We start from the raw sequence: 14,210 nt of genomic DNA, 5'->3' as shown, positions 1-14,210 counted from the left end.
GCCTAAATTTCAAGAAAAATGGCTCATGCAACAGAATATTCAGGTTATTTATTTCTATCATACATTAATAAGGTTGCTTGAAGACACACAGAACAATGCTCAGACATTGTTTGGCACAAGGAAAAATTGCAGGGATTTAGTGGTTCAACAACCCATGAATCAAAAATATATTCATTAAAAGGTAACAACCCTAATCATGGACTGTATGTTTAATAAAACATTCTACATGTCCCCAAGTACATTTTACAAGACAGAGCATAATGCTGCCTAAGCAAAGGAACTGTTATGCTCTATCAATTCAGTAATATGTGTTTTAAAAACTCCCTAAATACATTCTGTATTTATACTTCAGGTTCTATTGGCCCCTTGAGATGTAAATTTGCTTTTTGAAAGAGACCTGTAAAAGGTCTTTTGCTCCTATATTTCCCATTCTAAATGGATCACTCTAAATTTCCATAATTAAATAGAATACATGCAACATTTTCACTGTATTTATATGTTATGTAGCACTGTCAATAACACGTCAGTTCTTTGGGGGACAAAAGGGAAAAAACAAAGGATTGTATAACTACATTTGAATGAGTTGTCACACAACAGCTGTCACGTTCCCTGTGAAGGGCTGGAAGCATTTATGTCTGAATGTTCACTGATGATTTTTTTCCTGTTTTTTCCTAGCCTATGGTTAGGCTGCTCTCCTTCTGTTAACCTATGATATGATAAACTCTCTACTTCCAGTGAGTGACATTCTTGAACTCTTTGAAATTACTACGCAGAGAAATTCATAAAAGCCTTATTTTCACTTTTAAGCTTAAGCCGATCTTCTAAAAACTCTAATGTTATTTGAAGACATATATTTACAGCGTGGAGTTTTAAATACAATGCCTGTATTTGAAATAATATCCAGTTTTAGTATGGACTGGTCATAATCTTAGAGCATCCTGGGCTGCAGCTGAAACTACCAGCAATTTGTCAGTCCTTTAAGTCAGTGATGGTTTCATCTCATTTTGTCTACTATTCACAGTCACAGACATCAGAAAATGACTCTATGTGTTTTGACAAAAAAATAAAAATAAAAACGGAAGAAAAAAAGGAGGGGACAAAAAAATAAAAATAAAAAAATAAACAAGGAACAACAGTTTATAACTGTTGCTAAGCCTGCAACACAAATTCAAGCCAAAATCGTCAGTCAAGAGTACTTTTTTTTTCCTGGATCTTTTTGGGCACATCTCCGAGTTGATTTAAAATCTGTCTCTAAAGATCTCTTCTTCCAAGAGGATCAAAGAAGACAGAGCAGTTACGTCAGAACTAGCTGTCCAAAAGCTGCAATTGTGGCAGCACTTCAAAGAGGGAATATCTGTATGAGATATCTACCAAACATTACTACAGAACAGACTGCTGCTTCCTGATGGAGCAGGTGTGAGCAATTTCAGAAGAGCCAAAAGCAGCTAACATTGTATGTCATTTATTTCACCCAAGTGGTGAACCACTTACAGTCTTCCGCATACTGAAAAAAAGAAAAGAAAAAAAAATCCATCTCCCAACTACTTTTCATCACTGATTATGACTCTGGATGTGTTTGGTGTGTCCAGTGCAGGGATCCAAATCCATACAGGTGTTGCACTAAGAAAAGCACAGAAAACTGAGATCTGCTTGCCCTTCCAGTAAAGAATCTCCAGTACAGCAGGCAGCTCTCAGCCACTGTGCCTTCTCTTCTATGATATTCTGTTCAAATTAAGGACAAAAGTTCAATGGAATCTTTCTTACTGAGCTCTCAAATCCATTCGCCTGCTGCATTTGTCAGTGTATAGTATCTGCTGGTCATTTCAAGTGCCATCTTCCTTAATGCAGTCTTTCAGCTGGAAGCATGATTTGGAAGCAGAGTAGCAGACAGCAAAACGAGCTAAACTCACATGAAAAAAAAGACCCAAGAAAAGAATCACCAGTAATTTTGAGCATTACTGATAATGAGTTACACTCAGAGAAGTAACCATGAAATACAGACACGCAGCATAATGGGCTTAAATAACTCACATCTTCAGTTTCACTACCCACTCAGTCCTATCACTACTAACTTTATCAATAATCTTTTTTATTTCTCTTTTCCTTTCTCTCACCACTGAGCAGTCTATTCTTTTGTTTTGTTTTGTTTTTGTGAACTATTAGCAATAGCACATTAAAAACAGTAATAATTTTAACGAACAAAGTAACAAAGTAAGATTTAGGTTCATTATTGGTCAGCATTAACTGGCATTTTACCACCAACTAGTAAATCTTGCAAAGAAGTAAGTGTGCTTGAAATAAAATTTGACTGTGAAAACACGCTTTCATCTTAGTGATTTTTTGAATTTTAAATATCTATCATTAAACATTAATAGCTCTTTCTTTTCAAGATTTTTATTCCCTCTTCTGTACAGCAAGAAAGAGTTCTCCATGAATAAAAAAAAAAAAAAAAAAAAAAAAACAACTCACAGCAGTGAAATGAATCCTCAGGGCTTAGATATTGAACAGTTGCTGAATGAGAGCTGAGGTCACTGTCTTTCAGCTACTAGGCACATCTGTAAATTGCCATTAGCCTGAGCATCATGCTAGCCTGCCTGCACTTCAGAAAATGTGTGTCAGCCTGCAGCGCAGTAATGCTAAACTCACTCAGGTTAGACATAGAAGATTTAAAAGAGTTTGATGAGGCTTAATAATATCTTGAACTATATTAAAAAAAAAAAAAAAAAAAAAAAAAGATTAAAACTGCTCCATTTTGTTACCAGCTATAGGAGATTAAATGCACCCTGAAACTGCCCATTTCCTTCCACTGACACTAAAAGGAGCCTGGGAGATAAACGTAACTGTTATATATGCAATTCAGAAGATTACTGTAAACAGCTACAGGTCTTCTTCTGAATCTTACTATCCCATTCATTTTAGCAACACAAGATGATTGCTAATTATCAATTTCTTTCTGAAATGCCTTCATTGGTCCACCTGTGGCAAATACTGAAAAGCTTACCCATGAATTACCAGAGACCTTATTTCATTCATTTTGAGAATAAACCAAGACTAGAGAACATCCTGGAAAGATTTAAAATGTTAAGACTCACTCATGCCTTTGGAGATGTGAAACGACCCTTTCAGGGCTCAGAGCAGGTTGATGTCTTGCCATCTCCACTGACTACAAACCCCCTAAAGCTCATGTTGAGAAGGTTCAGCACATGAAGTTTTTGATTCAGCCTTTTTCCATGGATTTTACCAAGAAAAAGACCATTCTGTTGCTATTTATGCTCCCATTAGATGTATATTCATTAAGATTTAAAAACATGCATTTGTAAATTTTCTTTATTCAGAAAGACACAGTGTATGTTCTCTCTTAATGTTTAGCACTTTGACACCATCTGAGAGACATCTGCTGGGCATATTCATCATATGCCCAGTAAGTTATACCAGTCAGGAATTAACATAGATGTTCCCAAGAAATGTATTTGCATACCTGCTAGAGCAAACACATTAAGAACAGTTTTTACCTAGGTGGATATGACTTAAAATGCATTTAGATGAAAAGAGAAGGAAAAATAAAGAAATAAATAAAAAGAGAGAAAAATTTAAAAGCTTTGGAAAGGGAAAGAATGGAGGTATAATCTGAAAGCTGACAATAAATTTCACTTGGAAGGCAGGATTTAAAAAAAAAAAACAAAAAAACACTTGAGTTACTCTAAGTCATTATATTGGTACTATCATAATGGTATCTTTCAAGGCTGCTTGCAACTTGTACACCCCTTGTTAAGGAGCTAACGATCAGGTAATGATAATTTTTGTGAAAATTCCTCTGCATTTGTATGTTTTTGTGCAGAAATATGGACTTCTTGAATGAATCTAATACAGCTCTTGCTAGTCTGTTCTGCAGATACACAGACAGAAGTGATCCATCACACGTAAATGTTTCTCAGTTGGAATGGGTAAATTATTTTACTCTTTCTTTTCAATTCCTATTACTCTTCTACTGTTTTTACCTCTTTGGACATCAGTTACATTCTAAGGATATATTCCTGAGGAGCATATACCATAGATGAGCTACACAGAGGTTTTAATGGGAAAAGGACATAGGTGCGAAGCAACAGAGCAGATTGTGGTCAACAAAATTATTTCTGCAACCATCATAGGTTGGCACAGTTTTTGAAACATGATGGAGTCAAATATAATCACTAGATCAACAGAAATACAGAGATAAGGCCAAATATGCATATCCTCCTTCATTATTGATTGTGTTTTTTCCCCAACCAAAAAAACAGAAATGAGATATTGTACTTCTTCCTGAGGTTACCTCTGGAGGGCAAATCAATCAGCAACTATGGTACTCTGCATAGAGTGAATTACCCTAAAGAAAATAATTTCTTATAGCTAAAACACATATTTGTATAGCATCAGGGTATTGGGATGGCATAATATTAAACTTGTGTAGCATTTCATTCCACCTCCACCAGCCAGAAAACACCTTTCATAAAGTCTAACCAGATGAGTTACAGCAAGGCTATTTAGTTTGTGACCTCTGTGCTGCCTCATACAACTGGGTACAAAAAGAAGGAATGTGTATTATATAAAGGGTTTGAATTTGATAAATAGTTTACTTCCAGTGGGTCGAAGTAGGTCAGAGACTGATTAGAAGTAATTACTTTTAATTACATACAGGGAATAGTACATAAAAAAGTGGTATCACAACTTCAAATCCCTCAATAGATGCAGCATCTACAAAACAAATTTACCACTCTGTAATGTACGGGTCTTTGTGCTCTGTGATGCACTTTAGGGCAAAAACATTAAAAGGATATTTATGCATTATGAACGTTTTTACAGCTGAAGCACATGGTGTCACACTGTGCATTGCTGTGCAACTCCAGGAGGACAAGAATCCATCTAAGGACAGCTTGAAATGTCATCAATGTTTTGTGCAACAGAGTCTATTGATAAATGTTTAACAATGGCATTTTCTCAGTAAGGAAGCTCTATTCTGCTATTTCCACATCCTTTTAAGTCCTGGATTTGCCTCTATGAAAAATCAGCTACAAGTATTTCCACATTAAATTATCCACCATTTGTAGGCAGCTTCTTTCCAAATATTTTAAATCCAGCTGAGGTCCAAGCACTGAACGATAAACTGGAGAAACAGTAGATCAAATGAGTAACATTTTCATACTGAGATCAAATCACCACGTGGGGAGTGGGGGGTCTTAACCTTGGGAACAGTTGTTAGTGCTTCATTTACAGCTTCTTATGTTCTCCACTCATCAGATCAAATGTGAAGCCAAGGATGGGAACATAGCTTTAGGGACTTCAACTACTAAACCTCTTTTTCTACTTGTTGGAAAAACTCAATTATGTCTATCAATATGTTAAACTTGTGTCAATCTCTACTGAGCAAAGCATGAACTCTGATATTTTAAAGCTTTTTTACCTCCACTCTCCTCATTAGGCTCTGTCTTGTCAGTGCTGGCAGCAACTGTAGCCTCTTCTGATGAGTTTGAGGAAATATATAAAGATGTGCATTACTTTTGGTCCGAACTAATAAAGTCATTTATTATTATTATTATTCAGCAGCAATAAAATTACCTTGTAGCTGTAAGGTAATATAGCTGTCCAAACCAGGTTTCGTTTACATTCATTTACTAATTAGAACTACAGAGAGCGCAGCAGCCATCTTCACTCGCCCATGAGGACATGCAGTCACCCACAGGAGTTTTTCCTGATTATAGAGAACAACACCATGGAGGAAATGTTCTCAGCAGGATGCAGGATGGGTGCTCTGCTTAACAGACAGTTCTGGTATTTACATTCACTCTTCAATGCAGCAAGACCGGTACCCTTCATACCACTGACTGAGCAGTAGTTCTATCCTTCTGTTACCCATGCTGTCAGCTTACCATTATCTGATACAGATACCTGAAAAAATGATATGGTGAGGGAAAGTGAGTTTTGTATTGTTCACAGCATTCTCCACAGCTGAGGAGAACAATTTATGTAGACCATACTCAGCTGTCCAGACACATCTGCACATCCTTCATGTGTTTTAGGGCATGCTGCAATTCAGCTTTTCCTTCAGAAAGCCCAGATTCCCTGTAATCCGTCTGCCCTGCACTAATGCCTTGGACACCTCATCACATCAGAGCACATTAAGGGAATCCCTGTGGTTCACCACAGCCAGGGATTCCTTCTGTAGTAAAGCCAGTTCATATAGAATTATAAAACACAGTTTTAAATCCGTATATTACAGACTTGGAAAAGAGAAATGTCAGCTGTTCTTTTTATTTTGATTTCAGATGATTTTTCTACTTTTCTAAAAAGCAGTCTGCCTTGGCAATCAGCAGTTTTACACTGTTTTTTTCACCTGAAAAGCTACAAGAAAACATGTATCTGCATTTCCGGCCATTTCCAAAGAATTAATTTTTTTTTCACATTACCACAGTGAGATACTAAGTCCATTTGCTACTGGAAGAAAAGCTGAAGAAAAATGCAAAACTTTTCCAATCAAAAGATTAGGAGTCATCTCTGAACTAAGCTGTGAGGCCTGCAATACTGATATCCAGACCTTCCTTCCTATTCAAAATGTACTACATTTAAAAATAGGGTGGCCGAGTACAGAAGGAATCCTCCTCCACATGGCTCCTGAACACCATATGGCAACGTGTCTTCTGTTCCATCATTACCCGATTTTCATCCTGATCTCTGACTTAAGCACTGAGGTTTATCGCTGTATTGATCCATGGATTACATCACCAAAAGCATAAGGGCAAGCAGAGAGATCAAAATCCAGGCAAACACAGTAAGAGCACACAAAGTAGGACCATACTGCCATAGGTTTGCAGATTCTCCACAACAGCTCCTACTGAATTTCAGAAAGTTGTGACAGTTCCTATATTTAAACTCAATAAACTGGTCAAGTGCACTGGGAATGAAGAAGTAACATGGGGTGAGAAGGGAACAGCATAAAACCAAAAGGATGCTGACATAAATCCATTATGTGGCCAAACTGGTTTCAAATAATAGGAATGACCTACTGCTTTGTTTCCTTGTGTCCAGGAGTGTCAGAAACTGGAATCCTCAAAGATCAAAGTGGCTGCCAGTGCAGTAGTTTTTTGTTACTGTTTTGAAAACCCCAGCTTTGTAGTGCTCAACAGTGCATGTGAACACATTATCTGCCGTTTGGGGATAGTTCGCATCATCACTGAAGCACTTTGCAGACAGTCTGTGAGGTCTTCACAGTGACTGGTGTTTTGGATACTGCTCCACAGACAAGAAGTCAGAGCAGCACAAACTGTGCTCAGAACCTAACAGGGTAATGAGATCAAAAACTATCAAGAAATGGAGCCTACACCAAAAAATATAATAGTACACAAATAGTCTCTATAATGTATCCATAACAAAAGATGGTAGCAAACAAAAAAACTAACAATCGGTTTGCAAACATGTCAGTATTTCATACATGTTGTCATACACATAGGAAAGGCACAACATTAAAATCATAAAGCAAACAAATAAATCAAGCAGCAGGAGGTAGTGCCCACAATCCGGCACATCAGAGGTACCAGTACAATCTTCTTCATCAAGTGATGAAGTTTTCCTTCATCAAGTTTTGACTCTGCCAGCAGTCACTAGCAAAATCTCACAAAGAATAGGACAGCACTGAAAGTTCAGAACTTAAAAAGACACTTGTATATAGATATAGATGATACAGATATATGCACACACAAGGGCTGCTCTGAAAGTAATGTCTCCTATTTTATGATGGTGGCCCACAGCATCAGAGGCAGATGTTGGTGGCATGAATTCTTAAACCTTCCCTCCAATATTTCATTACATGTTGCTGCCATGTGGCAGACGGCAGCAAAGGGGCAGTCTGACAGAATGGCGTCTGACATGGAAGCAAAGGCGTGTCATTTCCAGACAGCCATTTGCCTTCACTACTGGCTTTCCCTGCCTCATCTCACTCCCTGCTCCCTTTTCAATCACAACTTCGACCAACTGATCTAGGCTTCTCAGCTGCAGCTCTGCTACTCCTTTATGGCGGCTCAAAGGTATTTCCAGCTGGACAGCAGAAAGAGAAAAAAAGGGAACTCTTCTTCCATGACATATCCTAGACAGAGTCACTACTCACTCTAGTCAACTGTGTTAGGCTTCATTCCCCATAGTGTGTATTTTTTCTCTCCATCTACTTTGAAAAAACATCCACAAAGTCAGCAAAAGCAATACTTGGTGCAGGAAAATAGCTTATATTGGATGAGCATTTCATATCATTCCTGTAAATTCTCCTTTTCCCTATTTTTATTCACTGCAATTTAAGTATAAATCAGTTTACTGTTATCAACACCATACAGTCTTGTTTGAGTGCTAGTCTTAGCCTTCCTGGTTAGTGTGATGGAGATTTCTTCCCTAGCTGTGACTCTCCAATATCTCTAAGCTCAAATGCAGATGATATATAAGCCCTTTTGAAGGTTCTTAAAAGTTCTCCTCAGTTAGCTTGATCCTGTAAGTCTGGTCCCACCACAAACAACATCCTTCAGCAGCTCCGCAGCATGCTGAATTCAGGGAGCGTGAGGAGCTTTCAATAAGCCAGAAAAGCTCAGTCGCTCATTTTTTCCCCATTTCAGCATTCCCAGAAACAGAAGATACTTCTGTCAGGATGCCAGTAGTCAGAGGGAGAGGACACTGGCAACTGCTTTCTGCTGCTCAAGGAAAGGCTCAGGGGCTCCTCCACCTGGGTTCATGCCTGTTATCAGCACAACTGCAGAGTGCTTCAGTGGGCAGGGAAGGAAACTTCAGCCCTGGAACTCCAGACAAACGTTTGCTTTTTCCTAAAAGGGCAGTTAAAATGCCCAGAGCAACCCGCAAACTACTGCACATAATTCAGCATCTTCCTTGAGGTAAAATAAAATAAAAAATTAAAAATTAAAAAAAGTCAACTGCTCCAGCTAAGTACTGGGAACCCTGGGAGACTTAGGATTCTGAATTCTTTTTTTGACAGATGGAAAACATTTGCTTTTAAGAATTCAATTCAATTACATATGTCCAAGATAACTCCATGTTTACCAGACTGTTCCAGTACACAACCACTGTATGCACTACATTGATGTTCTAATCAGTAGCTTTTGGAAATCTTTCATATACTGTGCACAAACAATTTATATTAGGGACTAGAGTACCTTGTACTACTTCTGAATACTATAGCAGCTTTTGATGAGTGAACATCTTTTATTTTGAAATTGTCCTCCTTCAGTCTGTTGCTGCATATGTTAAAAGACCCCATAAAAAGCAAAATTACACTAAACTAGATTTAAAAGTGTCAAGAGTATTGAATAAACATTGGAGACATCAAAAACCTGAGTGGATGCTCCTGATGACAAGTGGTGTGGGAACGCCAGCCTGTGCTGAACCTGATACAATTCCATTTCCATCTATTTATTGAAAGTGGTTTACAAAAATATTTCTGCATATCAGTGTCACCTATCCACTCCTAGGCACTGAATAATTTGGTATAAAGCCGCCAACTGGAAGAATCAACATATTTTTCTGTAGAATATCAATGTTGGCTACATTTTAAAAAATTAAAAAAAAAAAAAAAAAAGTAAAAATAAAATTAAGGAAAAAAAAAAACCCAGAACTTTGAAAACATTTGCTTTTGATGTCTTAAGTCTATCTCACGTTTATTGGACTAGAATTTGTGGTCTCTGTTTTGCACCAGGACTAGAGTTGAGCGCCTTGAAGCATAATTCTTGAACTAGCCAGTACAAAATGCCAAGCAAGGGCCACAAGAACAATCCAAGGGATGAATCACCTCCCCTACAAGGACAGGCTGAGAGACCTTAGGCTGTTCAGCCTGGAGAAGAGACAGCTCTGGGGATACTTCAGAGTGGTCTTTCAGTATCTAAAGGGAAGCTATAAAAATAAGGGGATGGACTCTTTAGCAGGATCCTGTGGTGACAGGAGCATGGCAAACAGGAAATGGTTTCATAGAACGGCTTGGGTGATCCCCAAGGATCACTAAATTCCAGGTCCTACATGTGTAGGACCACCAAACTCCAGGATCTGGCATTAGACCAAGTTGGCCAGAGCCTCATCTAACATGCTCTTGAAAACCTCAGAGACAGAGCAACTACAATTTCTTTGGGCGGTCTGTTTCAGCACCTCACGCTCTACTAAAGAACTTCCCCAAGCATCCAATTTGAACCTTTCCTCCTTGAGCTTAAAACTATTTCCTCCTTGTCCTATCAACTGTATATGCCCATAAAAAGTTGAGTCCCCTCCTGTTTATAAACCCCTTTTAAATATTGGAGAACTGCAATGAGGTCACCTCACAGCCTTCTCTTCTCCAGACTGAACAAGCCCAGCTCCCTCAGCCTGTCTTCATACAGGAGGTGCTCCTGCCCTCTGATAACCTTCACAGCCCTCATATAGATCCCCTCCAAACTGAAGAGCTTCAAACTGAAAGAGGGGAGACAAACTGGATACGAGAAAGAAGGTGGGTGATGTTTTTTTTGTTTGTTTGTTTTTGTTGTTGTTAGTTTTATGTGTTTGTTTTGTGGTTTTTTTTTTTAAACAGTAACAGTAGTGAAGCACTAGAACAGCTTGCCCCAAGATGTGGTGGATGCCTCATACCCACATATATTCAAGTTCAGGTTGGATCATGCTCTAAGCAACCTGACTTAGCTGTAGGTGCTGCTATTGATTGCAGGGGAGTTGGACTAAGTGACCTTTAAGGGTCACCTCCAACTCCTCCATGATTCAAGCCGTGTCTAAATAATACCCAGCACTTAGTAGCCTGCAGCCACCTCCATACATAAGATTGGTCCATGTTTCTCTTTTAGAATGTATATGGAAAGAAGGACAGTGTTATCATCTCTAACTACTTTCTTACCCCATCCACTCCCCCCCTCTTTATTTATTTATTTTTAACTTCCCCTCTCAAAATACTATTTGCCCTGAAGCCAAATTTTTCACTATCACTCTTCACTGTGACATTCTTTTGTGCAGGGCAGGTTCCAGGATCTGGTCTTTACTTCTTGAGGAGCATATTTAATACTGAATGTAATAATTACTTGCCAAACCTTTCGGCAATAAGCTAACTCCCAGGGTGGCAGTCCTTGTGGATAAACATAATCAATGAACTGTAAATACTAAGGGAACTTTACTGACCAAAATTAGACACCAGAAGTTTCACAGATCCAAGAACATCTTCACAGATCACAGACTGTGATGTCTGAGTGCCACTTTCGGCACATAAGAGGGTTGTGTGAGGTCTTATTTTATCTGGGCTAGGTAGTCCAAATATAACTCTCTGCATTTATGAGAACAATTAAGGGGTCTGAGAGTATTACGTAGAAGTCTCTAAAATGACCTGTTAAATTTTTCTTTATCTGATCTCCAAAGAAATGTGGCTTCATTCTGTATTAGGATGAGAAAATTATGCTAAACAAAATAACCCATAAATTAAGTTCACTATACATTTGTATGTCAATCAGGGTCTTACCCATTATTTCTGAGTACAGTTCCCTGTATATGTTATCCTTCCTGCTCACTTAATCTGTCTGAGCTAGCAATTAACAATATTTTACTCAAGGGATTAAAAAAAAAAAAAAAGCCTTAATGTTCACAGATGTCACAACAGACTAACAAAAAGAATGGTTTCAACTATACTGCTTCTGCTATATAGAGAGCCCTGTACAGAAAACATAAACCAGATTAAATAATCAGCACCTGCACTGGTGGCCTGTAACCCCGGAGTCTCTATTGCCTATAGTATCAAAGCAAAGGCACCTTAACAAGGCCAGCTTGCTCTTCCCACTGATTGGTGGATCAAAACCTAAGGTTTGGAGTCTCCAGAGCCTGCCCTGCAGCCCACAGCAGAGAAGGACCTCAGTATCAGATGAGCAGTTAGCTGCAGAAACACATCCTCATCTTCAGTCCTTTGTCTAACAGGACAGCAGATGGAGAAAAACAGCTAGAAGTGGTGTTCTCAAGACAAAAAGCACTCTCCCAAAAAGCCTATATAGTCATCATTAGGAAACACCAAGGAGGATTAACCCTTCCTCCAGAGGCTTCCTCACTTTAGCATCCTCTAAACAGCAGCGACGGAAAATCTATTATACTCACATCCATGGGCTTGTGGGCTCAAGGCCCTTGATCCCAAGCAGAAGAAGGGCCAGTGGCATAGAGGGACTCCTCAGCTCAGTGCAGGCTTGCAGGAAGCAGAGCACAGCTGTCATACTGCAGCAGGCAGGAACGGCTCACCCTCCTGTAGCAGAGACAAGGGCTCCACACGCTTCTTGGCATTTCAAGAATTAACAGTTCCTCTATGCTTGTACAGTTCAGGTGGGATACTAACTCCACTGCCATCCCTTCCCATACTAGGAGTGCTCACTTCAAAGCATTAGCTACTGTTATTACTAATTGCATTTTTCTCTTTTTTTTCCCCTCCCTAAAAACAAAGAAGCGGACAAAAAACAAAACCCACAACCTCTTTGCAAAATCCTCTTCAGACCTTCGTCTGGATGCATACAGGTCACACAGTACAGAAAGTGCCAACTAGAAGCCTCCCTGTATAGAAAATTACTGGATAGCCACACTATCATTTCACCACGGACTTTAGAAATCTCAGCACTACAGAAGAAGTTTCTAGAACAACAATCAGGTTCTTATGTTGGGAGAGCATCAGCTTCTCCTTAATACAGCCTTGAAAATATAAAACAAAACTAACACACGTTTATTTTATTCCTTAATATGGCTTCTCAGAATATACGAGGCTGAAGTTCTAAACTCAGTACATTCATTAACCAAGTCCTTATTAAGTTCAAGGAAGCTTTTCACAGACATAGAACTTTACCTGAATGCAACAGCTGAAGAATCAGACAGATCATCAGAAATGTGATCTTCTCACACACATCTTTTTTTAAAGCTTCGATATACACGCCTACATATTCTCAAGAAATAAAAAGCACTTGAGATTCTTTTCACACTGCATCAATTTCCACATCTTATCTCACTTCAGCTCATACCTGCTACAGAAGTGAAACCTAAGGAAAAAAATTAACATGCTTAAGCCTTACAGTTAATAACAATTTCTTGTTGCGTACTGAAAGTGAGTTAATTTACTCCACTTAAAATACAAAAAAAAAAAAAGCAGCCAGTTAAATACCAAAATCTCTCTCAGAGTGAGAAAAATATATTATCTTTTTTATTGACTGTAAACATTCAATCTAAAAAACAGTTGGAAGGTAAAGTCTGGAATACCTGCTTTGATTAGTCAACAGATGCTCCACAGAGTCAAAACTTACTCACTCCCTAAGCTTTACTTTTATTACAAATTCTAACAATAATAAAATATAAACCTAAGGTTTCTAAGCTTTATTTCCCCCTCCCCACTTCCTTCTACCTCAAACAGACTATATCTCCAACAGCTCTCTAAACACTCTCTCTAATGCTTAATTATATCTGCTTCAGGAAACCTTCCTATATTCCAGATAATTTCCACCTGCTTGCATGAGTCACCTGTTCACACAGCTGCTTCCTAATGGTGGTGCCTTGCAACTGAGATAAGAATGAATTCAACAAATAAGGATCAAGAGGTAATTTGATTGCTTAAGATATTAGTGTCTTTCAATAATAAAAAACTTATTTGCTTATATAAATGAAATAATGGCATGATCCACTAACTAAAATGAGAGAAGTAGAAAAATTAGGGCTTAGATAATATAAAGATATTCCATGCTGAATGTAAGCTGGAAAAGTGTGCTGGGTTCTACTTCTTGATATTTGGTGTAAGATAACAAAGTAAAGACCTGAAATTTCAGAACAGTAATGTAAGGTGTGAGCCTATGGCAACTCTAACAAGCAAAGCAGTTGGGGGAAGCTGGCAAATCTTTCAGGACTACATCCTACAGGCTAAGTGCAGTCCTTCCCAGTATTCAGTAAGACTAGCAAAAATACCAGAAAATTCTCTTGACTAAACAGGGGACTTTCAGCACAAACACAACAGTAAGAGGTAATATACAAGAAAAAGAAGAACCAAGTATGGAATTTAAAAACATTACTTCAGCATGCTGGAAGGGTGTCAGAAAAGCCAAAGGTTACTTGGAGTAGAAAATTCACAATATATTAAAAACAGCAAAAAGAGCTCATACTAGTACATGCATAGCAACGTGCTGAACTAGAATAATGTAGATTCATTGCTGGATGGA

The 14,210-nt window shown here is 38.4% G+C and overlaps 1 protein-coding gene and 1 long non-coding RNA gene across 3 annotated transcripts in view; both read right to left on the bottom strand.

Annotated features, from left to right (window-relative positions):
• GRM8 (glutamate metabotropic receptor 8) overlaps positions 1 to 14,210 on the bottom strand; it is a 314,741-nt gene that overhangs the window by 257,289 nt on the left and 43,242 nt on the right. The window lies entirely within an intron of this gene.
• Positions 12,133 to 13,429, bottom strand: LOC107308674. The gene is made up of 3 exons (XR_004306217.1): positions 13,264 to 13,429; positions 12,857 to 13,046; positions 12,133 to 12,268 (listed from the first exon to the last, which is right to left on the bottom strand). It is a non-coding gene; the product is annotated as an uncharacterized LOC107308674 (long non-coding RNA).

The sequence above is a fragment of the Coturnix japonica genome, chromosome 1 (assembly GCF_001577835.2).
Source record: "Coturnix japonica isolate 7356 chromosome 1, Coturnix japonica 2.1, whole genome shotgun sequence".
In the NCBI taxonomy this organism is placed as follows: domain Eukaryota; kingdom Metazoa; phylum Chordata; class Aves; order Galliformes; family Phasianidae; genus Coturnix; species Coturnix japonica.
Note: the sequence above shows the minus strand (reverse complement) of the source record. Positions and strands in the feature narration are given on the sequence as shown.